We start from the raw sequence: 25,666 nt of genomic DNA, 5'->3' as shown, positions 1-25,666 counted from the left end.
CAGGTATTCAGGCAGTTTATATCACATAAGCATCTAGCCACAAGGTAAGCATGCTGTCATGGCAAACACTCACACGCATGCAAGGATGCTAAAGCATAAAAGCTTGCCTAGTACTCCAAGCCAAAACAGAAACTAGTTAGTAATCAATGCATGATCCTAGTTCATGTTAAGATGGCTAATGCAACACAGGCAAAATGCAGCTAGAATAGGCTCGGCTAATCTAAGATGGCATATGAGATGCCACAAATAACATGTATTCAACTTGAAATTGAAATAAAATGCAGTTAGTATGATGCGTCGAGCCCGGTGCATGCAAGACAAATGTATGGATGCACGCACGCATAGCATAAGGTACGCTAATTTAAATATGCCCTAATACCAACCATCGAAAGCAGGTAAGTAGAAGGGAGAAAGAAGTGAGGGTTCGAAGACATGCACACACGCACCCACACTTATTACAATTTCGCCCTCGCTCGGAGGGACCAAAAGAATAATACAAATCAATTAACCTACAAACTAATTAAATATTACAGACCACTTAACTAGTTAAGAAAATAACTAATCTAATTTAAGCAATAAACAGCCTCGGGAAGAGGGCCCAATGCAATGCGTGCTTGGCTCCGCTCTGAAGTCCACTATCATGCACAAGTTGCCTCTGTTTTCCCTGCTTGGCACCTCTGAAAATTGCACAAACTCCAGGGTTGCTTCTATGAGTGATGTGGAACACCACTGGCCATGAGGAATGGTCACCGGCCATGGGGAATGGTCACCGGCCACTAATTAAGCTATCGGCCACTGATGGATGGACGGTCGGCACTGAAGATGGCCGGCCGGCCAAAGCTTCCTGCAGAATCCTCTTTTGACAACAGCAGAGGGCAAAACAAAGCATGGCAATGCATTTCAAGCAAATGTGTGCACCAACATAATCCTTATCATGTTTATGACTCAAAGGGAGATGGTTCTCGATTCCCGGACCACCAATCGCGCATTTCAATGCATGATGGCCCAAGAAACCAGGTATGCATTTTGATTTTAAATGAAATGCAATGCACATAAATAAACAAAGGGGCTCAACCTCTATCATACTCAACTTCAAGAGGTGAAGCATGCATGCCAATGCAATGCAATCCTAAGCATGTGAACCTAAGTGTGCAAAATGAGTATGCAAACAAGCAATGTATGTTAGGCACACAACCTATGTCAAAAAGCATGCAAGGCATGAAGCCATGCGAGCAACAATTATGCAAGATGCAATACGGGTGTTCAAGCATGCAAGCAAGCATGTGAATTCATTCAATCATGCAACAACACACAAGGTTAGCATGCACCTACATGCAAACTATGGACTTAAACTAATTTAGGCAGCCCCCAAACAAGCCTAAAACAGTGACCAAATGCTATGGAAATGAGGGCCAACACACACACATACATGCACATGTTGATGGGCGAACACTTAAGCATATAGACACAACTTTTAAGCACACTAAAAAGGAGAACAACATCGACAAGTGGCATGCAATGTAAGCTCTGAAAACATGTAGGAAATGATGCCAAATCAGCCTACTAATACAAGCCAAGCATGCAACCATGCCCAAGGACCTAAGGCATGATCATATGACACATGAAGTAAATGACCAAAATGAACCAAAACAGTCCCAAATCATGCTAAGGCAAGCCTCAAAAACCACTTAGATGGTGTCTAAATGTCCTACACATGGGGGCATGTGCAAATACTTAAACATGGAGCATACAACACAACCTCTTGAAGCATCAAAGTAGTATCAAATGCAAGCATGCAAGCATGGCACAAGGATTGAAATGGCATGATAAGTGGTTCCAAGCCACTGAAATAATGCAAGTAAAGCATGCTACACACCCACACACCTAAGGCTAACAGGCCAAAATGCAAGGTGGCTACACTAAGAATGTCATGGTCAGCCAAAACAACCAAAAACAGAAGTTAAGCATGCTAAAACAAACATAAAAGCTTCACAAAGCTAAGCCTAAATCATGCTAGAACAAGGGTCAAAATAAGGCCAAAACATGGCATTACAAGACATGTATGCAAGGCATGCAAGGTTTGTCTAAACCAAGTAAAAACAGAGCTATATTATGACATAATAAACACACAAAAAAAACAGTTAAGGCATGGCCAGCATACACCTAAACATGGTGCTCATTAATGCGGCAAAAATGGCCCTTTTCAAGGACAACAAGGAGAGGGGGTGGCCCTCTCCTTCTTGGGACCTCAAGGCACCATCCTTACTACTGAAATCCCTCAAGATTTCTGTGGTGAGGAGGCCCAAATAAGGTGGTCCCGGAGCTCACCAAAATAGCACAAAAATAAAGCCTAACAAGGCTGAAGAGGGGCCAAACAACCTCAAACAAAAAAACACTCTGAAACAACTATTTAGAGTAGGAAAAAACAAGACTTTTATATGTTATACACCAAGTCTAAAAACAGTTGCAAGGCAGGCTAAAGAGCTATGCAAAAATGGGGAATAAAAGGGGTAATTTCTTACCCTTGTTGACCCTCTTCAAAAATGATGGACTAGCAGCTTCCTTAGCTCAAGCCAGCTCCAAAACTTCAAGAACAGCCTCTTAGTACCTCAGTGGCTAAAGGAAGGTGTGATGGTGGGTGTTTGTGCACAAAAGTAAGACAAAACACACACAAAACACAAGAGAGAGGGAGATATAGATATAGGATAGATACACAACTCAAACCCTAAAACCAGAGCCCTCTGAAAATGTTGTCTAACCTAAAAGAGGGAGAAGAGGCTTCCTCTTATAGAAGATTCAATCTTGTAAAGCTTCCAAGGCAAGCTAACAAGGTTGAAATCCCTCCATACACGTGTAGGGAAGGGAGCAAAAGGTGGGTGCCAGCTATCACAGCTGGCATAAAAATACCTCCAAAAGCAGATGAACAGTGGTCGGCCAGCCAAAAATGCAATTTGACCAAAAACGATGGCCGGTCGACCATCTATAGTGCCGGCCGGCCAAACGTTTGGCCGATGGCAACAAAACACAGCCGGTGGCCTCAAGCCATGGCCGGTGGAGTGTGGGGATGGCCAACAAGCCATTCCCTGCCCCCCAAAGCAAGAACACAAGTGTTTGGTGTAAAACCAAACACAAAACAGTCGAGTGGAGAGATCCTGAGGCAAGGCGTGTAGCTGAGACCTCCGGGAACTCAAGACGAACACAAACATGGATGATCACCGAGTGTTCAAACGGTGACGTCCAAGTCTTGAGGACGGTGAAAAATGGGGTGTCCACAGTTGCCCCCCTTTGACAGAACTCGGAAGTCATTGGAATGACAGGAGTGAATGTCAAAGCCCAGAGACGACCTATTTTTGACAAGGCCGAAGACTTAGACAAAGCATACAAGCTGCAGACAAGATATGCGCCCGAAAGCAGGGGCAAAATGCCAATGATAATGCAAGAAGCCGAGCATAACTTATGATCATGCAATGAAAGCTATAACGAAGCATAACATGCGACAGTTTTAAGCTAGCATACACCAAACTACACTACAATGCAAAAAAGGATGTAAGAGAATTATGCAATTCTCGATATGTCTCACTAAGAGGATACAATACCTGTGCGGTTCGTCTGGTTGCACCAACTTCAAATGAACCGTACATACAATATCGTGCCTGCAAAAGAAAGCAACTTAATAGGTACGATATTGTTAGCAACATGCATAACATGCAAAATGAATGCAAAATGATATGCAATATATACAAAACTATGCATAATAATGCAAATGAAAATGCAATGCTTACAAAACTATGTATAAACAATGCAAATGATATGCAATGCAATTGAATCATGATCAAATCATGAGCGGTTCAAAACCACACAAATGTCAAATAGATTAATGGAGATGACAAGTCCGTCTACCGTAGAAAAGGTCATATAGAACTATGAGTAATATAGACGGACACAAGAACAAGTAATTGGGTGGAATGACATAAGTGGGGAAATAACCCGCTAACAAAAGAACAATGATCCTAATGCTGGATGCAAAAATTACACTACAATGTAATATGTACAATGGATATGGCTTGCAGGCCAAAACATATCTTGCCTACGAAAGGCATGGACACAAACAAACCACATCTAACACGAAAAATGGCGCCGTCACCCTCAAACCAACATGCCAGTGTGGAATAGGCGGCGTACACCAAATCTCATAACCGTGTTTCAACATCAAAAGTATGGGCACATAGCAGACCAAGCTCAACATGGAAAGGCGCAAGCCATAGATGGAAGTGATGCAGTGAATGCATGCAATCTACAATGCCATATATACAATATGCAATGGAATGGATAGGATACAATGGATAAGGCCTGCGGCCAAACCGTGTCTTGCCTAGGAAACGCATGGACACACACAAACCGCGTCTAACATAGAAAAGGTCATACAGAACTATGAGTGTATAGACGTGAAGAGTATGGGCACATACCAGACCAAACTCAACATGGAAAGGCGCATGCCGTAGATGGAAGTGATGCGGTGAATGCATGCAAGCTACAATGCAATATATACAAATATGCAATGGAATGGATAGGATATAATGGATAAGGCCTGCAGCCAAACCGTGTCTTGCCTAGGAAAGGCATGGACACATGGAAACCGCGTCTAACATAGAAAAGGTCATACAGAACTATGAGTGTATAGACGTGAAGAGTATGGGCACATACCAGACCAAGCTCAACATGGAAAGGCGCAAGCCATAGATGGAAGTGATGCAGTGAATGCATGCAAGTTACAATGCACTATATAGAAATATGCAATGGAATGGATATGATACAATGGATAAGACCTGGGGCCAAACCTTGTCTTGCCTAGGAAAGACATGGACGCACACAAACCGCGTCTAACATAGAAAAGGTCATACAGAGCTATGAGTGTATAGACGTGAAGAGTATGGGCACATACCAGACCAAGCTCAACATGGAAAGGCGCAAGCCATAGATGGAAGTGATGCAGTGAATGCATGCAAGCTACAATGCAATATATACAAATATGCAATGGAATGGATAGGATGAATGCATGACATATGCAATATTTACAAATATGCAATGGAATGTATAGAGTGAATGCATGGCATATGCAATATTTACAATGATGCATGACATATGCAATATTTACAATGACGCATGACATATGCAATTTTTTGTTTTGTTTTTTTTGAATGCATAAAAAATGCATGATTTTGAAATGCGCGAAAACGCGCGGCTTAAGATGCAAGACAATGCAGATAAACAGGAAATGCGCGACAATGCGCATCGTTTGAAATGCATGAAAATGCGTGCTGATTTTTGAAGTGCTTGAAAATGCATGAGTTCGAAATGCACGACAACGCACGGCTTTTGAGATGCATGACAATGCAGATAAACTGTGCATATCAATGCATGCATGGCGTACGTTACAATGCATGTCGACATGTAAACACTAACCGAGCGTGTTTAAGGTCTTGCCAGACCGTGCGTGTTTAAGGTCTCGCTAGACCATTGTGTTTAGGGCTCGCCAAACCATGCATGTTGAAGGTCTTGCCAGACCATGGTATGCATAACAATGCAAGTAAGATAATGCAAATGAAAGGTGCATTTCAATGTGAATGAAATGACGCATAACCAATGCATGTTCATGACAAAGCATTGCGAAGCAAAGCATGCGGGGCAACTTTCGAATCTTGAAAGAGACAAAAGGATACAAAAGGGATACACCGCACCCGTATTCAAGTGCCACGCACAGAAGACACGGTTTGGAGTCAAAATGGAGACCGGTTGAGCTTCAGAAATGCACTTTCCTTGCACTATCTTGAGCACTGAAGGCCCCAAACTACACATCTGACCCAAAAAAGGTTGTAGGAGGCTCACTGGCCATCAGGGGAGGTCACCGGCCATCCACCGGCCATCAAAACATTACACCGGCCAAATATTTGGCCGACCGGCCAAAAATGTGGCCGACCGGCCAAACATGCCTGAATCGGGGCAGTTTGGACTTTTGGCCTTGGGTCTTTTTAAAATAGGGTTTCAAACCCTATTTTTCTCACTTTGCCTTGGCCGAAATTTCTTCCTCTCTCTCTCTAGAGTATTTCCCGAGCCTTATTCTCTATTTTCCTTGATTTTCGTGTCTGTTTCATCGTTTGATTCGCGAAGTTCTTCGCGTTTCGAACATTTTCGTCTGAACGAAACTTCGTTTCGGTTTCTCCTTTTCGATTTCCGCCTCTTAGGGTTTGTTTCCCCCGAGTTTTTCTTGATCTTCTTGTCTTTTCCGCACCACGACTTTTCTGGCCATTTTTCGCCCTCTCGGGGTTGACTTTTCGTTGACCTTTCGTATTCTAGCCCGGTTTTCCCTCTTCCGGTCATTTTCTCATCACTTTTGACAGGGCGGACGATATTCCGCGGGGCGGGACTCCCCCGGAGCACGAGATGGATCCCAGGGCCGAGCTCCTCCCCTTGAGCGTTTGCCCGTTCGACCCGGCGACCTACAGGCCGACGATTCACATACTGCCTCCCGATGGACTTCGCCAGTTCAGGAGCTTCGATAGGACGGTGCCTCCAGATCTTCTCCTACGCAAGCCAGAGTCGTATTTGTCATTTGGCGCTTTTGAGGTACATTCTTCCCCGTTTCTTTTTCCGTAATGTAGAACATTTTAACTGCCATAGTTGATTCTGTTCTTTAACTTCTTAGCCCGGATACCCTGATACACTGTATATTGTAGTTGACGGTGAACACATTTGTACTTGATATCTGTTTGAATTGGAACACGCACACACATTGTATTTTCCCTGAGCCACTCAAACACACTGACACATCATACACTGTAGTTCACTGCGAGCACACCGGCACCCGATATCTGTTTGAACTTGAAAACGTGCACACACGCTGTATTGGCCTCAATTTTCACTGTTCTTCAAATCTGTACATTTTATATTGCTTCGCTACTATTTTGTTTTTGAATACCGGGAGATTCCCATGCCTTCCGGGGGTGTGGGAACATTGCCGCCCGAGACTGGTACATGGAGCTGCCCGATGCGGTCTGCCAGATCGTGGACCAGGCCGGCTTCCGCGCATTCTGCAGGGGACTTTCCAGACTCACCGTGAGCATGCCTCTCCTCGCCGCTCTGGTGGAGTGGTGGTGGGACACCACCGACTCCTTCTACTTTTCTGCTGTGGGAGACATGACGATGACTCCCTATGACTTTTCGATGCTCACTGGCATCGGGGTAGGGGGTGATCCGATCCCCTTCGACACCGACATGGATGAGTGGGAGGCCGCTCAGATCTACTTGCTTGGCGAGGTGCCACCTCTCGCGCATCCCGGCTTCGTCAGATATTCATGGTTCGAGGTCCAGTTCAGGGTTCAACCAACCTTAGTTGAGGAGGCACCGATGACCCATGAGGTGGTGGAGCGGTATGCGCGCGGTTTCCTGATGTTTCTGCTGGAGACGATCATTTTTGCCGATCGGGCAAACACTGTGCCCCTCTGTCTGCTCAGCGCTCTCGTGGACGTCACCAGGATCTTGCGCTTCGACTGGGGTGGCGCTATCTTGGCGACTCTGTACGGATATATGAGCTCAGCCTCCCGTTGCAGCGGACAGTTGCTCGGGGGCTACTGGCGAGCTTGGGAGGTACATTTTCTTCTTCGATTTTTTTCATTTCTGCTCTACATTTTCCGTACTAGGTACATGGCACACACTGTACACTTTGCTTCACACTGACTATATACTGCACACACGGCACATACATACTCTGCTTTACACTGACTGTACACTGCACACACTGTACACTCTGCACAATACACTGCACAATACGCGGCTCTGTGATTTCTGCTTTATTCTGTGTTCTGCCCTATCTGATAAGCATACTGATATTTGCTCTGCAATTGTGGGTCTACGCCTACCTTCCGAGACTTGCGCACGTGCCAGACGTAGAGACCGCTCTCGGTGTTCCCTTCTCCCGCTGTTTCGACGTCAGGTGTGTGCGGAGACCCCGGGAGACGTTCATCTTCTTCCGCTGCTACTTTGACACCATCACCCCTGCAGAGGTATGTTTAGAACTCGCAGTTCATTTAAGCTTCGCTTTACACTGTATTTTCTAATGACAGTAGATAACAAACTATATGTCATTCACAAATCACCTGGCAGCCTTGGGTTCCATTGCCCGCGATGATTCGGGAGAGGTTTGCCAGTGCTGAGGAGACCGCCCGGTTCAGGATCTTGCTGGAGGGCCCGGTCTGTCGGGCTTGGTACCTAGGTGAGCGTTTCCTACGCCAGACCCTAGGCTTACCGGAGCAGATAGTCCCGGTCCACCCTCCTGAGCATATGAGGGATACGGAGAGGTTGACTCCTGAGCAGATGGCCGACTACATGACTGGCTGGGATGTGATCTGCTTTAGAGGCATAGGCGACTACTCAGAGTACGTTCGGACGTACATTATGTGGCCTCTGAGCGGTGGCCGTCGAGTTGAGCGAGAGAGGCCCGTGGCGCCAGAGGCTAGGACAGGAGGCGGGGTAGGGACATCGAGGACGGCTCGAGTCCGTGGCAGGAGTGGAGCTCGGAGATGAGGGGGGGTAGTTGGCCAGCACTACCCACTACGATGACATGTCGAGGGCAGGGTGGGGAGACTTATCGGATTCCCATTGCTCCCCCTCCAACTGATCATGAGTTAGTTGGGTTCCATGACTTACCTCCAGTATGTAGTACTTGCATTGCCATTTCATTTCAGTTTATTTGATATTCTGCAGAATACTGATCCATCTAATACTTTTGCAGGCTTCCTTCGAGTACACCCGCCAGTCACTGGAGCTGACCGGCTCTGTGATAGGGACGTTCCAGCGGAGCGTCGATCTTCTGGCCATCTATGGCATTCTGGTATGTTTTTCAACCGCAGTCCCAAACTTTACACAATCAGATGCATCATACTACCAACACAACACCCAATACACGACCTTCACGGCATCTGATATACTATAGCCCATAGACTGTTCATAGCATTACTCACGGCATTCATACACTGCACTCAAACACTGCATTCTGTACTGATACTCTGTTCGTAGTATTCACATACTGTACTCATACACTGCATTCTGTACTGATACTCTGTTTTGTGTATACTGATGCGTTTGCATTTTGTACTTTTCAGCCTCCCTTCCAGAACCCTACCGTAGGAGGTGCTCCTGCTAGACCTTCTGTTCCTGCCCGAGGAGATGGCAGAGTATACCCCCGCACCAAGGTGGGGCGCACTCATATTGGGAGTAGCTCTCGGGCACCCGTCCCTAATGATGATGATGAGGCGGAGGCGGAGGCGGAGTCATGTGAGGAGGAGACCGGAGATGGCACTGACTCAGGCTCGGATGACGATGCTGATGACGATGCTCCAGGACCTTCGTCCAGGAAGAGGACGAGGACAGACCCCTGGGCCTGAGACCATTTGACATTGATCCAGATTTTTGCTATTTTTCTTCTTTTTTGTACTTTTTCTTTTTTGCTGGTAGCTAGAGTACCATGTACTGCCGCAGGCAGGTTTTTGATTTCTTCAAAATTTTGTACTTGAAAAGATGATGAAATGAAAAAAACTTTTTGTCTAAAAAAAGTGTTATATTTTAGTACATTTTCATGCTTCGCATTGCATCATGTTACACCTTAATATAAATGAGATTGATATCTTGTTTTGAAAACCAACCATTTACATTGTAATAACCTGGTAATGAACCAACCAATAGCAAAACAACCCATACAAACCACTGCTCATTCTGAACACTCGGCTTATACCCTACTTGGGATTAATCTGCATACAACCCATAACACAGCGCTTGGTTCATTTTGTACATGGCGGATCCTGAACAAGCAGTCCAATCTGTCAAGACGGACTATAAAGGTTGAATCTGCTGAAGTTGAAACACACTCAGATGTCCCAAATTTTCCCTTTCTTCTTTTGCTTCGCATAAATGTGGAGAATGGCACAGCACTCTGAGCGCAAACTGATTTGTTTTTGAAATTTGAAAAAGGGTTTTTCAAACCTGGGTATTGAGCCTACAACTGAACACAGCAAAAAAGACTCAAACAAAAAAAGGACACAACCCTAAACGCAACGAGACACGCTCGGAAAAGACTCAAAACAAAAGTTGAGATAAACAAAACAAAAGACACGACATATAGACGTGTTTACATAAAAAAACGAAAGACCTCAAACGACGAGGAGCCAGTTCCTCCAGGTATGTTTCCCACACTTTCTCATTTGTGATTCTAACATCACTCGGCCCTCAGGCTCAGTTTTTCTCTCAAAACCCTTTTCTCACTTTTCTCACGTCGTACATCTCTCTATTCTTTATTCTCACATTTTTCATCCCTTCCCAGGTATGGTTGATGGATAAATTGCAGGCTGTGGACTCTTGCCCAGCATACTCAGCTCACGGTTATTTCCTCCCGGGAGGTCTAGTCGATGTTCCAGATGGGGGATGGAGTATCTCAATCCATTCCAATTTGTGCTTCGCACTTGGCTTGATACCTCGTTGTTTGGAGGATGTGAGAGCTTTCAGCCCTTTTGTTGTTAATTTCAGTTGTGCCTTCTTCTGGCGAATAGAGTGCCCTTCTGGCAAGTATGTTGATGATGGGGGGGAAAGACAGAACACCTGACTCAACTGTGCCCCTAGTTCATCTCTTTGACCATTTTTTTTTTGTTTTGGTTTTCTACTAAAACAGTTTTGATCAATATGAGAGTTAGGTTAACATACTTGTTAGATTTTGATTTGAAAATCATGCAAGTCAGGCTATGAGCACTGAAAATTTTCCTTTTTTGGGTCCAAGAAAATGGTCCAATTTTGGAAAAGATGGAATAATTTTCGAGAAAATAGTCAACCTCAGTAAAAATTCTTAAAAACTATTTTTGCAAACGGTCAATGCTCAACGAGCACAGAACTTACTCTTTAGATGCGCAACCTCGGATCGGAGGCAATGGAAAATTGCCCCTTGTGTGGATGGCACTGCACGACAACGGAAAGTTACCCTGGTTTGAATGGCGACTCTTACGGCAACGGAAGTTGTCCCTTGTTTGGATGATGCCACAGCATTTTGTAAACAGTCCTCATTGATGATTACGATCGAACTCTCGGACACAGAGAAGACAAAGATGGTCAGAACCAACATATGGGTACAGTCACTCTGAAAGCGTTGGTGGCTGGACTTCAGGATGAAGTTGCCTACGTATCCCAACATGGGAATCAAGCCTACGTAGTTTCGGTGTCACAACCGAACCATCGGATTCAGAGAAGGCAAGGATGATCAAACCATTACATGGACAGAGTCGCTACGAAAGCGTTGGGGGCTGGATTTCGAAGTGAAGTTTCCTACGTATCCCAAACATGGGAATCAAGCCTTACGTAGTTCCGGTTAAGGTACACTCGGGTATTTTAACCTTTACTTTTTTTAGGCTCTAACTTTTGCCAAGGTGCCCGTTGCGGGTTTTTGACCTTGCGAGCTTCTGCCTTTCTTCTTTTCTTTTTTCTTTTTTCTCTTTTTTTTTCATTTTTTCATTTTGTATATATATTTCTTGTCACGCCCAGAACTCGCCCCTAAAAGTTTGGGCATGACCACATCAGAAAAACGAACATAAAACCTGATGAATATAATCTACGGGGCCTGAACGGAAGCATTTAATAGTATATAATAGCAAACAAAAATAATAATAATTATAACAATATATCCATTGAGCTACCACTACCATGCCAGGATCACAAACATAACATAATGCAGTTAAATATACAATGACGTGCACCTGAAGATAGCTGTGTACATATACATATACGCCGATCTTAACAGACATTTAGGGTACAAATTAAAACTAGCAAAACTCCATAACTTGAACAATCAACATCTAAGGGCTTAGATACTCAGGGTTTGACAACTGGGTAATTAAAGCCACAAGTGAAGGTTGGTCTCTAGGTTGAGTGTCTACAGAAACAAACATAAAATAGAGTGAGTCAAGCTCAGTGAATAATAATACATAACAATTCAATGCTCAACGTGAATTATAATCCATATCCGTGTGCTTATCAATAAAGAGAACATATGGTTTATTTGTTTCTGTATGCATAGCTAAGTATCTTTTTCAGAAAACTTGTCATATCTTGAACATTCGGGGTTCCACAGTGCATCTAGGCATTTTGGGGAAAATTATCCGGCAAGCATATCATATTATAAACATATCATAAGTTCATAGCATTTTTCTCATTTCAGAAATTACTTATCATATGAAACATTTCGTAACTCCAAATACGGATTTCATCAAAGTCATTTATATTTTAAGTATCTTTTACGGAACGACCTTGAGCCTAATCTTGAACACAATGGCTTTAAGCCCTTAACAGAACGGCTTGAAATCCTTAACAAAAGGGCATGAAGCTCTTATCAAAACGGCATAAAGCCCTAGAAACACATTGGCATTAAAGCCCTGAAACATATGGCATAAAAGCCCTTGGAACATCTGGCACAATAGCCCCTTGAAACATATGGCATAAAAGCCCTTGAAATATGGCATATAGCCCTTGAAAAGTTGGCATGAAGCCGTTGGAATGGCATAAAGCCCTTGTAACTTGTGATGGCATAAAGCCCTTGTAATGGCATAAAGCCCTTGTAACTTGTGATGGCATAAAGCCCTTGTAATGGCATAAAGCCCATAAAACTTGTAATGAGGATGATTTCAGTCTTCTTAAAGTTTCAGTATGCAATAATGCACATAAGTTTCCCATGGCTTGATTACAAATTAATACAGGTGTCTCGCGAACAACTGGATAATAATAATCATAACAATTATTAACTGAAGCCACATAATAATATTAAACATTGCATGCGTGTCATAGGTTCTTGATGACCTCGGGTCCATAAGTAACACAATAGAATAATCTCAGTTTCATACAGATACTTGGCTTAAAGAGGAACATAATTCTATTTATTCATTAAGAAACGACGTAGTTTGCTTATAGATAATAGAGAATTATTATTCGCTATTGATAGAACGAAGTCATTCCAAAGTCATACCGATATATGCCAATCTTTCAACGTTCACATTGACTTTCACTCATCATAATTGTTCATGTAACATGTTCGTGTAACACTTACAAGAAATAGAGCGTTAGTGATAATAATCATCAATAATAAATAAAATGTACATCTCCGTACTATTACTCACAGTGCATTGGTGGAGCATTTATTCCTCCCGAAGCGTGTCCTACACACATATGAAGTCACACATTAATTCTTTAAATCATTTCCCCTAATTTCCTTTCTCAATTTAACATGATTTATAATGCCCATAACAAGGTTCATTCGTAAATTTTTTAACATTATTGCAAAACATTTTAGAAATCCAATTAAACTTGTACACGTATAACTCAACCCACCAATTCCATGATTCTATTTCCAATTTGAGCAAAATCATTCTTTATCATCACAAATTCATCTAGGGTTTCAAGAACATAAAGTTTTCCATAAAAATATTCATACTTCTCATACCATGACCTTACATCCCAATTCCCTCCTTGATTATACATCTAGGGATCATACTCCATCACTTTAACCCATCAATTGAACCTTCAATGTTTCAAACTCAAAATTCCCAAAATCTCATAATTTCCTCTATATGCTCAAAATGAAAATTTATACATTTATACAATGAAAATACCTCAAATCTAACCATGGATGTAAGTATTGAAGAGAAATAGAACCCCTACCTCAATAATCAAGCAAAAGAGTGAGCTTGGAAAGAAGCCTTCGCAAATCCAAGTTCCAATCGGGTAAAAACATTAATCCTCCCTTGTTCTTCATCCTTGATGCCAAAAACCATGGTGGATCGTGATCAAAGTAAAGGAATTCAAGGGTTTGGGGGCTAGGGTTTCGGACATGGAAGAGAGGAAGGAAGAGGAAAGAAGAAAAACATCTAAAATGATCCAAAATCCCGTTTTTAAAGCTGCTGGTCCGAAAAACCCGCTCGAGCGGATATCTTCACGCTCGAGCGTACATGCATTCAGCACAGATGTCAAAACTTCAAATAGGCATAACTCTCCCATCCGGACTTCGTTTTAAGTCGTTCTTGTGCTCAAATTGAAGCCCCGAAAATAAGCTTTCGAATGGTTCCAACCTCACATCCAAATTCAAAGTGTGGAAAAAGAAAAGGGCAAAAGAGTGACGGCTGATCGTAGACAAAATATTCAAACTAAAGTTTTTGATCCCATCTTACTCTACCATCATATTACCACCACAATCAAGACCCCAAAATAAAATAACGAGGTTCCAAATACACCACTACAATGTCAAGGGAAATCTTACTTCTCACGCTCGAGCGTCGCTTCAACCGCTCGAGCGCGCACAGACCAATAAAGCAGTCCGCTCGAGCGTCAACTTCTCCGCTCGAGCGGAGATTCACAACTCCCAGAATCTCAGGCCGTCTGCAAAATTGCTGAGAACCCCAAAAGTCCGCTCGAGCGTAAACTCCTCCGCTTGAGCGGAGGGAAAAATTCTGGGTCGTCACATTTTTGCTTTTTTTTTTTGTATATCTTTTCTTTTCTTATTTTTTTCTTTTTTCTTTTGCTCTAACTTTTGCCTGGGTCGCCCTTCCTGGTTTTCTGCCCAGCGAGCCTCTCAAAGGGTAAAAGTGTAACAAGTCTATGCCAAATGGTTTTGAGATTGAAGCCCTCTATATCCAGGAGAGTGGCTGTGGTATTGATTTGCAGGAGGACCCATCTTCGGCTCTCCGAGCACATCGAACATTTTTACCCCTAGTTCGAGGGGTGCTTCCATTCTAGCTTCGCAAGCTTCTGTTGACGACGTCTGACCTCTTCATCTGACTTTGGTGCCTCTTGTTCGAGGGCTGCTTCAAATCTAGCCACACAGGCCTCACATTGTGGCTGACCGTTGAACATTCTGAATGGGTGCAAGGTTCGAAACAAATGGATTGAATCTTGAGGCTGAGAGCGATCCAAGGCTGCACAATCTTAAGAGCGATTCCACACAGGTCTTCACAGGACCGCGCAAAACATTTTGTTTTTGAAAGCTTTTAAGAAAGCGACAAATCGCTCGCGCTGAAGATAGTGTGGAACCAATCTGGATCAAGCCGGGGTCCTTCTCAGTACTCACGCTAACAAGCACGATTTCATTCATTTAAAAGGCTTAGCATGCCTCACTTTCTCTCAAATTGATCAAAGTTTGCAAAACCCGAGGAATTCCTTCCTCTTCGTTTTCATCACCACAGTGTTCAAAAGGTTTTGTTCAAAAGGTTTTGAAAAACTAAAGGTCAATGCCACGATTCTCAGGGCACAAGAGAGCAGGTGGCATGTACTGTCGTTCCATTTGAATCCTCTGGCATAACTAGCTCAATAACAGCAATAAGCACGGAAACATGATAGCCTCAGCTGTTTCATTCAGATTTCCTCGTTGCAACTGGCTCCACAGCAGAGACAGACTCAAAAGAAGACAACAACAGTGTTTGAGGCAACAACTCCGGAGTCACCTTCTATACAAGGGGACTGACTCGCTATAACAAGACAGACCCTTAAGCATAAAGGACTGACTCAAGATGATGAGACAGACTCAAAACAAAACAAAGGACTGACTCGACACCCAAGCCAGAAGTTACAAAACTAGCATTCGCAGATGCTCAAAAATGTGTGCCAGACGCCACATCCAAAATACCGAGGGTCGCCCACAAGTGGTTCGCTCCCCGATCACATACTCACAGTATCCTCAAAATCCAACAACCTAGCAGTGGCAGACTTCACTGAGGTAGGTGGGAGGATAACCTCATTGTCGATCAAATCTTGCACTTCATGACGAAGGCGAAAAAAGTTATCGGTAGCGTGATCGGTTTGCTGGTGGTACGTGCAGTATAAAACAGCATCATGTGTGGGAGGGAGATTCTTTGGGAGAGGCCTAGGCTCGAGGGGTTTAAGGTGCCCCCTTTCGGCAAGGATCTGGAGTGCCCCAGACAAAGGCATGTAGAGAGCGTGGAAGACTCTGCGCCCTCGGGGCAGATCCTTTGAAGTCTGAGAATTTTTGCTAGACGCACTAGAGAAAGGGTCGGCAGGCACTGCCTTGGCTTTCTGATCTTTCCCTGGTGCGGAGTTGGGAGTGGAGGGAACTGTTGTGGCATGATGGGGCCTATCCCGGTTTTCTGACTGGCTTGTACTACCTTCGGTTGGAGTGGGGAAAACATCATCCACAATCTTGGCCACGACTGCGAATACCTGTTGCTTACTCATCCCCCCGGCTATCAAAGCCTCGATTGCCAACAGCAGTTGTTCAATAGGATCAGCATATGTTCCCACTTCGTTCTTGCCTTTGGCCTCAGCCTGATCGAGAGTTTGGGTTGATGTTGACACGTCATTGCCGTAGCTGGAGGCAACCTCAGGTTGGCTAAGCTCGATCACAATTCGCCCCAATAGCGGGGGCTCCTACGGTACAAAATTCCCGGCATATGGTGCGGCTGGTGGCGAAGCTGACATTCCGTAAGCAAGATCCGCCACAGATCTCTGAAGGTCACCAATCATCCCTATCAATTCGAATGTGGTGGGCTCACGAGCCTGATACAACTGGGGTTCCTAGATCGAGCGAGCGGCAAGCGACTTGGGTGGATGCGACACATCAACATTGGTCTCACTTTGCAGGGGGATTCCTTGATCTAACGCGGCTGTCATAACCACGATTTCCTCTGAATTCTATGTCATGATAAGTCCGCTGATCTTTGAACAGTGACTAACGGATCAGATATCTGCCTTGCCTCAGCGAGGGAAAACACTAGCTACTCTGTACCAACTCTCTGAACTGAAAGGAAAAACAAGCAGTATTTCAGCCCAAACGGAACAAACGCAGGTGTAGCCGAATAACTGTACTCTACTACTGATCATTGTTCCCCAAAATCAATGCCTCAAAACACTGAATTGGATACCTGCAGATATAACTGATTCTCACAAATGCTGATACTGGTGCCCTCAGGCCTGATACTCAAACTTACAAACTGATATGTGCGTTCCTGTAGAGATATACTCTAAAAGCACCTAGCAAGTAAAAGAGAGCCAAAACACTCCTATGTTGGGGTAGGGTTTCCCTGTCCTATTTTGTCAGGAGCTAGGGTTTCACTACACACGCAGTGGTTTCAAACAACCTAACATCGGGCATGCAACCTGTCCTAGCTTGGAATGGTCATTACGGATTCCAAACATGCACTAGGTCGAATGGTCAAAGGGGTGCCCCGGTAAAACCAGGGTTTGTGTTCCCATACTGGTAGAGCCCGCAACCGGTCAGCCTTATGGCATGCTTTGACAAAGTCAAGCCTCCGGCAAACCGCTCAGGAATAGCAGATGGCCAACACGGTGTCCTAGGCGCACCAATGCACATGAAATGCAAAGAAACACATAAGTGAAATCAAAACAAGATATCACGAGTTCGAGTCAAGCTCTCTAATCTCCCCAGCAGAGTCACCAGAAACTGTAGACGTCCCCGAACGCCCCGGGAGGATGAATCCCATCTTGTTCGTCTATGGGTCTACTACAGTTCGGACTCAAATTGTCACGGTTCTTAATCTGAACCAAAGAGTCCAAATCCGGCCAATCGTTTTGAGAAAACGGATTTTTTTTGAAAGAAGTGCCAAACATGGACTGCTTTGCCAGATATAGAGTCGCCACCTAAATATTTTTTAATGGGGGAATTTAGGAAACCCTGACTCGTTTTTCTAAGGCCACGTGTCCGTCATTACCAAAGTTGCCTCGGCTCGGGAACTTGGGTACGATTGGGGAATGTCAGCTATGAGCACCCCCTTTCGCCCAATCCGAAGATCGGCCTCTACTAACCATGATATCCGATTTTGAAAATGTTATGTGTTCTTATTCCGGTTAATTAGCTAGAATTACTATGTGATGCGCACAACACAAAAGTGTAGACTAGATCGCCAAATTTGGAACGAAGCATTGCATATCCGTTTGTCTGAAAAAAGTTCGAAATTTGCTACTTGCAACTACTCTAAAATGCGGATTTCAATGAGTTGTTCTAACTCAAACAATCCAACCTTCACCCACAGGTATTCAAGCAGTTTATATCACATAAGCATCTTGCCACATGGTAAGCATGCTGTCATGGCAAACACTCACACGCATGCAAGGATGCTAAAGCATAAAAGCTTACCTAGTACTCCAAGGCAAAACAGAAACTAGTTAGTAATCAATGCATGATCCTAGTTCAAGTTAAGATGGCTAATGCAACACAGGCAAAATTCAGCTAGAATAGGCTCAGCCAATCTAAGATGGCATATGAGATGCTACAAATAACATGTATTCAACTTGGAATTGAAATACAATGCAGTTAGTATGATGCGCCGAGCCCGGTGCATGCAAGACAAATGTATGGATGCACGCATGCATAGCATAAGGTATACTAACCATCAAAAGTAGGTAAGTAAAAGGGAGAAAGAAGTGGAGGTTGGAAGACATGCACACATGCACCCACACTTATTACAAATTCGCCCTTGCTCGGAGGGACCAAAAGAATAATACAAATCAATTAACCTACAAGCTAATTAAATATTACAGACCACTTAACAAGTTAAGCAAATAACTAATCTAATTTAAGCAATAAACAGCCTCGGGAAGAGGGCCCAATGCAATGCGTGCTTGGATCCGCTCGGAAGTCCACCTTGCCTCTGTTTTCCCTGCCTGGCACCTCTGAAAATTGCACAAACTCCAGGGTTGCTTCTATGAGTGTTGTGGAACACCACCGGCCATGACGAATGGTCATCGGCCATGGGGAATGGTCACCGGCCACTAATTAAGCTATCGGCCACTGATGGATGGCCGGTCGGCACTGAAGATGGCCGGCCGGCCAAACCTTCCTGCAGAATCCTGTTTTGACAGCAGCAGAGGGCAAAACAAAGCATGGCAATGCATTTCAAGCAAATGTGTGCACCAACATATTCCTTATCATGTTTATGACTCGAAGAAACATGGTTCTCGATTCCCGGACCAGCAATCGCGCATTTCAATGGGTGATGGCCCAAGAAACCAGGTATGCATTTTGATTTTAAATGAAATGCAATGCACATAAATAAACAAAGGGGCTCAACCTCTATCATACTCAACTTCAAGAGGTAAAGCATGCATGCCAATGCAATGCAATCCTAAGCATGTGAGCCTAAGTGTGCAAAATGAGTATGCAAACAAGCAATGTATGTTAGTCACACAACCTAGGTAAAGAAGCATGCAAGGCATGAAGCAATGCGAGCAACAATTATGCAAGATGCAATACGGGTGTTCAAGCATGCAAGCAAGCATGTGAATTCATTCAATCATGCGACAACACACAAGTATGCAACAACACACAAGGTTAGCATGCACCTACATGTGAACTATGGACTTAAACTAATTTAGGCAGCCCCCAAACAAGCCTAAAACAGTGGCCAAATGCTATGGAAATGAGGGCCAACACACACACATACATGCACACGTTAATGGGCCAACACTTAAGCATATAGAGACAACTTTTAAGCACACTTAAAAGGAGAATAACATGGACAAGCGGCATGCAATGTAAGCTCTGAAAACAAGTAGGAAATGATGCCAAATCAACCTACTAATACAAGCCAAGCATGCAACCAAGCCCAAGGACCTAAGGCATGATCATATGACACATGAAGTAAATGACCAAAATGAACCAAAATAGTCCCAAATCATGCTAAGGCAAGCCTCAAAAACCACTTAGATGGCGTCTAAATGTCCTACACATGGGGGCATGCACAAATACTTAAACATGGAGCACAAAACACAACCTCTTGAAGCATCAAAGTAGTATCAAATGCAAGCATGCAAGCATGTCACAAGGACTGAAATGGCATGATAAGTGGTTCCAAGCCACTGAAATAATGCAAATAAAGCATGCCACACACCCACACACCTAAGGTGGCTACACTAAGCATGCAAGGTGGCTACACTAAGCATGTCATGGTCGGCCAAAACAACCAAAAACAGAACTTAAGCATGCTAAAACGAACATAAAAGCTTCACAAAGCTAAGCCTAAATCATGCTAGAACAAGGGTCAAAACCTAAAGCATGTTAAGGCCAAAACATGGCATTACAAGACATGTATGCAAGGCATGCAATGTATGTCTAAACCAAGTAAAAACAGAGCTATATTATGACATAATAAACACAAAAAAAAAAAAAACAGCTAAGGCATGACCAACATACACCTAAACATGGTGTTCATTAATCAGGCAAAGATGGCCCTTTTCAAGGACAACAAGGAGAGGGGGTGGCCCTCTCCTTCTTGGGAACTCAAGGCACCATTCTTACTACTGAAATCCCTCAAGATTTCTGTGGTGATGAGGCCCAAACAAGGTGGTCCCGGAGCTTACCAAAATAGCACAAAAATGAAGCCTAACAAGGCTTAAGAGGGGTTAAACAACCTCAAACCACAAAACACTCTTAAACAAATATTTTGAGTAGGCAAAAAAAAGACTTTTATATGTTATACCCCAAGTCTAAAAATAGTTGCAAGGCAGGCTAAAGAGCTATGCAAAAATGGGGAATAAAATGGGTGAGTTCTTACCCTTGTCGACCCTCTTCAAAAATGATGGACCAGCAGCATCCTTGGCTAAAACCAGCTCCAAAACTTCAAGAACAGCCTCTTAGTACCTTAGTAGCTAAAGGAAGGTGTGATGGTGGGTGTTTGTGCACAAAAGTAAGACAAAACACACACAAAACACAAGAGAGAGGGAGATATAGATATAGGATAGGTACACAACTCAAACCCTAAAACCAGAGCCCTCTGAAAATGTTGTCTAACCTAAGAGAGGGAGAAGAGGCTTCCTCTTATAGAAGATTCAATCTTGTAAAGATTTCAAGGCAAGCTAACAAGGTTGAAATCCCTCCATAAACGTGTATGGTGGGGAGCAAAGGTGGGTGCCAGCTATCACAGCTGGCACAAAAATATCTGGAAAAGCAGATGAACAGTGGTCGACCAGCAAAAAATGCAATTTGACCAAAAAAGATGGCCGGTCGAACATCTATAGTGCCGGCCAGCCAAACATTTGTCCGATGGCAACAAAACATAGCCGGTGGCCTCAGGCCAGGGCCGGTGGAGTGTGTGGATGGCCAACAAGCCATTCCCTGCCCCCCAAAACAAAAACACAAGCGTTTGGTGTAAAACCAAACACAAAACAGTCGAGTCGAGAGATCCTAAGGCAAGGCTCGTAGCCGTGACCTTCGGGAACTCAAGACGAACACAAACATGGATGATCACCGAATGTTCAAACGGTGACGTCCAAGTCCTGAGGACGGTCAAAAATGGGGTGTCTATACTCATCTATCGCATCGCACGCGAGAGGTACGTACTTTACTTTTACACTTTCCGCTAAGTATTCTGCATTTACTACACGTTTCATGCTTTTGCTATGTATTTTATTTGCTCATTCTGAATACATTCACACGCATGATACTTTCACTTATCCTGGCATACGGCTCGCACATAGCACAGTACCGATTTGGCACACAGCTTTTTCATATATGATGCTAACTTGGCACACTGCTCACAGCACAATATTCTGTTAATTTGGCACACAACCTAATGAAAACACTCGGTTTGTCCTGACCACATAGTTTATTTCGGGCACACAACACATTTTCGGGCACATAGCTCGTTCACTTCACTTTAAACCTGCAGCTCACACATTTCAATTCTGAACACGCAGCTCATACACTTCATTTTGAACACGCAGCTCACACATTTCAATTCTGAACACGCAGCTCACACATTTCAATTCTGAACACGCAACTCATACACTTCATCGTGAACACACAGCTCACACATTTCAATTGTGAACACGCAGCTCATACATTTCATCTTGAACACGTCGCTCACACATTGCAATACTGAACACGCAGCTCATACACTTCATTTTGAATATGCAGCTCACGCATTTCAATTCTGAACACACAGTTCATACATTTTCATTGGTGAACACACAGCTCATTCGTGGCATTTACATGCAGCTCATACACTTTCATTCGTGAACACACAGCTCATACTGAACACGTAGTCCATAACAAAGTATCTGATTTGATTTGCACACAGCTCACACTGAACACGCAGTCCATAACACAGTATGTGATTTGATTTGCACACAGCTCATACTGAACACACAGTACATAACACAGTGTCTGATTTGATTTGCACAGAGCTCATATTGAACACACAGTCCATAACACAGTGTCTGATTTGATTTGCACACAGCTCATACTGAACACACAGTCCATAACACAGTGTCTGAGTTGATTTGCACACAGCTCATACTGAACACACAGTCCATAAGACAGTGTCTGATTTGATTTGCACACAGCTCATACATTTGAATCTGAACCTGAATATATCTGTCCATTCTGAATGTAGGTTTCTTACCATTCCACATGGGGTTATGGATTGATCCTTGCTAGGAAGTGGTATATGGGGCCCCCAGATACCGTTTGCCACATCGTTGACGAGGTGAGATTTGTACCTTTCTGCGCGGGGCTATCACGTTACCCGGCGAGTAGGACCCTTATAGGGGCACTCGTGGAGAGGTGGTGGGACACCACCAACTCGTTCCACTTTTCAGCTACTAAGGACATGACGATGACCCCATTCGACTTCGCCATGCTGACTGGCCTTGACGTAGCCGGCCGATTGGTCCCCTATGACGCAAATATAGACGAGTGGGAGGCGACTTGGATTTATCTACTAGGAGTCCGCCCGCCGATCGACAGATCATCGGGTAGAGTCAGGTACACCCAGTTTCCCATGCAGTATAGGGGGACTTCGCCCGAGACTGTCGAGGACATAGAGCAGTATGCTCGGGGGTTTTTGATGTTCCTCCTCGGGACCACTTTGTTCTCCGACAGGGGGAACACTGTTGGACTTTATCTGCTGAGTGCTTTGGTAGACCTATCACAGGTCAGCCAGTATGATTGGGGTGGTGCCGGCCTCGCTACCCTTTACTCTTATATGAGCGCGACCTCCCGTGGGCAGGGGAACAGAGTCACTGGCTACTGGAGAGCCTGGGAGGTACTTTTTGCCCTCTTGATTTACATTTCTGCTTTTCATTATCTGTATGCTGCACACGTGGCACACTTTACATTCTGTACTTTGCACTCCGCTCTCAGCATTCTGCATTCTCTGTACATTCTATATTCACATTTTGCGCTCAGCATTTTGTACTTTCTATACATTCTGTATTCTGACAGCCACTGTCTTGCCTTTCACAGTTGTGGGTTTATGCCAACTTCCCAACAATCGCTCCCGAGCTAGAGGTTGAGGCTCCTCTTGAGATCCCTTATTCTCGCAGATTCGAGGGTCGGTGTCGGCCGAGGACTCGGGAGACTCTGCCCTACCCTAGACAGTTCTTCGATATCGTACAACCGACGGAGGTAATCCAGAACTCTCAGTTCCTCATGTTTTCAGCTTTGGTTTTGCATATTTATGATATCTAATTAGTTTGTGCACTAGTTACCCGCAGATCACTTGGCAGCCTTGGGCACCCTTGGGGGGAGATATTCGATTTCGGTTCCCTAGGGGGTGTGCCACTTCTCGATACAGGATTTTGTTTGAGGGGCTAGATGGCAGAGCCTGGTTTCTAGGGGATCGCTTCATGCGTCAGACGATCAGAGTATCCCTGCAGCACCTCCAGATGACATGCGATCCATTGAGAGACTCACTTCCCGGGAGATCGAGGAGCTCATGTTGGGTACTGATGCAGTTCTGCTTTTGGAGGAGGGGGAGTACGCGACCAACCGCCATACATACTTGTTGCCTCCACTGTCAGGTATCCGTACTCGCACACGGAGGGCCGCTGGCGCATCATCATCGAGTCGAGTCCAGGTCGCAGATACCGCTTCAACTAGCAGGGCCAGTACATCGAGAGGTGGGCTGGACTGATTCCCCCGACATACCATCATGCTGGATGGCCAGATCTCCCGACTGAGCTGACAGGCTGGCGGTATGGGACGTCTTACTCGATTCCATTGGAGCCTCCATTGCCTGATCATTGATACGTCAGTGACCCTGACTCGCCACCGGTACGCTTTACAGTTTTGATGTAACATTCAGCTAGTTAGACATTCGTTCATTCACTGATGACTTGAGCTTGTATCTGCAGCCTCCCAGAGAGTATTTTGATAGGTTACTTGGAGTAGTGGCCTCACTCGAGAACATGGTTTTGCGGGGGGGAGACGCAGTTGTTCATCGCCAGTGCTTCGGTACTTTTCAATTTTCTTGCATTTATCATACTTCTGATGACATGCTGAATTTGACTATTTCACTGCATTGGTCGATTGCATGTGTAGAGCACATCTGACACACACCACATTCATATACTATATCTACATCCACCCACTCTATGTAGCTTTCTTGTCTCTGCATCTGATATACATATTGGCTAATGTATTCAAATTGCCCTCTTTTTTAAGATGCCACAGCTACATGCTGGGCCATCCAGGCCTTCTCGAGGAGCTGGGAGAGGGGGCTCGACTCGTAGCTGATGCAGACGTAGAGCGCCTATCAGAGATGATGAGGAGTCCAGCGAGGAGGATGAATCTGCGCGTCGTCAATCAGAGACATCCGCAGGCAGAGAGGAGGACTCTGGCTCTGGTTCTGAGAGTGAAGGTGATGCCGAGGAGGGTTCGGAGGACGGCATCTCCGATTCAGATAGTGACGCTGGTGGAGATGGTGCAGGGACTTCTCAGTCGAAGAGGACGAAGAGGGCCTTCCAGTCTTGAGCTTGAGAGCGCTGATACAGATGTTCCTGCTTTATTTTCTTTTTTTACTTGTAGTTGTAGCACATTATACAGTGTTAGGCAGTTTCGTTTTCTTTTAAACTTGTACCCTTGTTGTAAAATGTTGTAAAAAAGAACTATGATGGAATGAAACAACTTTTTGTTCAAAAAGTGTTGTATTTTGTGTTCTTAGCATCGCATCGCATCACTTTGCACAAAAATGAGATTGAATGGTAATTGGGCATTGTACATTGCCAAGTCAGGTAGTGAACTGATGCAACAAACTAAATAACTTAACTTACTAAGAAACAACAAAACCTTAGCAAGTTTACAACTCGATAAGAAAATCCCGACGATGTTGATAAATGAAGAGCAACAATTCGACGAACAAAACTTGACAACTCGATAACACTTAACAACTCGATAAGCAAAACTTAACACCTCGATAAGCAAAACTTAAGAACAACTCGATAAGCAAAACCGAATAACAACTCCATAAGCAAATGCATTTCGGACAAACCGGGCGACGGAATGCATCCGAAACAGAGGGAAACGCGGACCTTCAATACTGTCAACACATGGAAAGCCTAGGAGCTCTCTTCTAGAGACTAGGAAAAGACCAAAAACCAGTTTTCCCTCATGGCCGACCACCAAAAGTGGCTGGCCGACCAGTTTTTTGCCCTGGAGACCAGTTATGTGGTCGGCCAACTAGAAAAAGTGGTCGGCCGACTAGTTGGTTTAGCAACCTCTAGATTTTTGACACGTGTCTTCCGAACAGTGCCTTATCCTCCATAAAGGTTCTAGCTTCATGGTTCTCTCATTCCATCTCAGTTTTACATCAAAATGGAGGCATTTCTCATCCCAAAATCT

This window comes from Camellia sinensis, chromosome 12 (genome assembly GCF_055761805.1).
Source record: "Camellia sinensis isolate YWXY chromosome 12, ASM5576180v1, whole genome shotgun sequence".
Lineage (NCBI taxonomy): Eukaryota > Viridiplantae > Streptophyta > Magnoliopsida > Ericales > Theaceae > Camellia > Camellia sinensis.
Note: the sequence above shows the minus strand (reverse complement) of the source record.